Source organism: Mus musculus, chromosome 5, assembly GCF_000001635.26.
Source record: "Mus musculus strain C57BL/6J chromosome 5, GRCm38.p6 C57BL/6J".
NCBI classification, from domain to species: domain Eukaryota; kingdom Metazoa; phylum Chordata; class Mammalia; order Rodentia; family Muridae; genus Mus; species Mus musculus.
Window position 1 is genome coordinate 52932952 of NC_000071.6, and position 3205 is coordinate 52936156.

Sequence of the window (3205 nt, forward strand, 5' to 3'; positions counted from 1 at the left end):
GTGAATTACCCTTTCTATCTGTTGAACTCAGAATGAGATGAGGAAACAATGAACCTATTTAAATTTAAAAATAAAGTCATAGGAAAGGGCTGGGGACATCACTCAGTGGTAACATGATTGCAAGGTCCTTGGCTTAGTCTCTGTGAAGTCTCAGATCCTAGGACACATGGCTGAAGCTGCCTCTGTCTCTGCTCACCGTTTTATCTCTATATAATAAACTTTCTCCTCTACCACACATGGAAGCAATCATGTCCTTTCCTTTTGTTTCTTTTTTGTTTTTCAATCAATCTCCAGCACCAAAAACCAAAATAAGCGAAGTACAAAAGGCAAAACCCCATATTACCACCAACAAAATCAAACGAATAGGAGAAATCAGTGATTGTAAGCGTCAGAAGGCTCTAGGTGCTAAGCCATCTGTAGGTCCTTTGTTGTCGCTGTTGCCCCACCTTGGCAGTTGACCAGTTAGACCCTGGATGTGCTGGATGGCTTTATGCCAGCTTGATACAAACTAAAGTCATCTGAGCAGAGAGAACCTCAATTAAGAAATGCTTCCGTAAGAGCAGGCCATACTCAAGCCCATAGGGCAGTTTCTTAATTAGTGATCGGAGAAGGCCCGCCCATGGTGGGTGGGGCCATCCCTGTGCTGGTGGTCCTGGGTTCTGTAAGAAAGCAAAGCTGAGCAAGCCATTATGCAACACTCCTCCATGGCCTGTAGATCAGCTCCTGCTTCCAGGTTTCTGCCCTGTTTAGGCTCCTGTCCTGACTTCCTTTGATCTTGAACAGTGCTATGGAAGTGGAAGCCAAATTAACCCTTTCCTTTCCAACTCATGGTGTTGCATCATATCAATAGTAACCCTAACTAAGACAGACTCCCTTCTAGCATGTTTGATAACTTTTATGTAGACTTCTGAGGGATCCCTTATGAGAATCAGGGCTGTTAAACGTGGGGTGTTTTGTCTTGAACTGTAATGCTGGCTTCCCAGTTACCGAGAGACTACTTAATGTCCATTTTCCAGCAAGCTGGGTTTTGTTTTGTTGTGTTTTTATTCTTTAATAGTACTGGGAACTGAACCCAGGACCTCACATGCACCAGGTAAGTCCCCTGAGCTCTGCCCTCAGCTTCTTGTGTTTCTGGGGCTTTGTTTGTAACTTAGCTTCTGGTCCACACAGCTTCAGGTGACGAGAGAAAAACTGCAGTTCAGGCTTTAGCTTTTTGCCCCTTATTTCTGCTGAGGTTACTTTGTCTTGTGTTTACTTTGTTGGCATATACCAAGATGACCATGCAATATCTTTTCCTTATTCCGTTAATATAGTCTATTAGCCTGACTGATTTCAAATATTTATTTTATTTCCATTTACTTGTGTGTCTGTACAATGCATGCAGCTGCCCCTGGAGGCCAGAAGAGGCTCCCTGGGGCCGGGGTGACAGGCAACTGTGAACAGCCTGATGTAGGTGCTGGAAACTGATCTCTGGTTCCCTGAAAGCATCAAGCACTGTTAACCACTGAGCCATCTCTCCAGCCCCGTGACTGACTTTTAAATGTTGAACCAGTCCTGAGTTCCTGAGGTAAATCCCACTTAGCCATAGTCAAAAACAAAAATAAGAGATATTCGGACCGAAACGTAGGAATCAGAAGTGTCTCTGTTTCCAGATGAGATGCTATCCTGAGTCAGCCGGGGAAATGAAGAGGAAATAAAGGGGAAATGGGGGGGGAAACAGGAAACCTGCTATTGGCTTTTGGGATGATTGATGGAAATGTTCTAAAATCGACAATCTCATAACTCTGAATATTATAAGAGCCATTGAATTGTGCACTTCAAATGAATAAGTTGCACCCCACGTGAGTCACATTTCAGTTAAAATGCTTTAAAATATGATTAGGTGGCCAGGGTCCAGGAAAATTTAAAAATTAACCAAGGAAGAAATTGAAAATCCGAATAATTGAGGAATCTTAGAAAAAAATGTAAAAGATATTTTTAAAAAAAATCTCTGCCCTCATCCTGTCCCTGTAGTTTGAGAGGAAGACACTGGTCCAGCCTATTCTGGAATCAAGTTATAGAAAAGGCGTAAGCATTTCCATTTTACTGACCACAGTTGGAGCATGGGGAAAAAAGCGACTTCTCAGATCATTTGACATAGCTAGCACCATCCGATAACTCAGCAAAACAGGAGGCGAGCAACATAAAAGAGGAAGAGAGAAAACTGTAATCCAATGTGCTCATGAGCTCAGATGCAAATATCCTAGGTAAACCATGAATTGGATTTCAATGTTATTTCAATTATAAATATCAATATAAAAATACTCATCACTCTTCATTCGGAAGCCCCCAAGATAGTTCAACATGGGGAAACCTAGCAATAAAATCCTTTTCAGTAAAACATTTATGGAGAAAAATTTTGGTTATCAGAATAAATCATAAAGAGATACTTAATGAAATTTAATACCAACAGCTGATTTTAAAATCTAAGCAAGTCCTGAAAAGAATCTATTTTAATCTCAGACAGGGTATCTTGAAAGAGTCGATCCAAAATATCTCATTAATGGTGTAATACCAAAAGTTTAAAATGTATTCCACTGAAGTCAGGGGTAATACAAGCATACCCACTGCTACCATAGATATTCAATGTGCTGAAATCTAGTTACAGGAAGAGAGAACTGAAGGCACATGGGAGGGGCTGACAAGATGGCTCAGCGGGTAAGAGCACTGACTGCTCTTCCAAAGGTTCTGAGTTCAAATCCCAGCAACCACATTGTGGCTCACAACCACCCGTAATGAGATCTGACACCCTCTTCTGGTGCATCTGAAGTCAGCTACAGTGTATTTATGTATAATAATAAATAAATCTTTGGGCTGGAGCAAGCAGGGACTGAGTGAGCAGAGTTGACTGGAGCGAGTAGAGGTCCTAAATTCAATTCCCAGCAACTACATGAAGGCTCACAACCATCTGTACCGCTACAGTGTACTCACATACATAAAATAAATAAATCGTTAGAAAGAAAGTAAAACAAACAAGCAAACAAACGAAAAACAAAGCAAGCAAGGGAAGAGATACAGATAAAGTGATTATTTCTAAGATTCCAAGGTAGTGGACTTTAAAGAGTCCATTCAAACTAGTGAGTGTCGGAGCTGCGGGTAGCTCTGCAGTGGAACACCTGTCCAATATGAGCAGAGCCCTACGTTTGATCTCAGCACTCTAATTAGT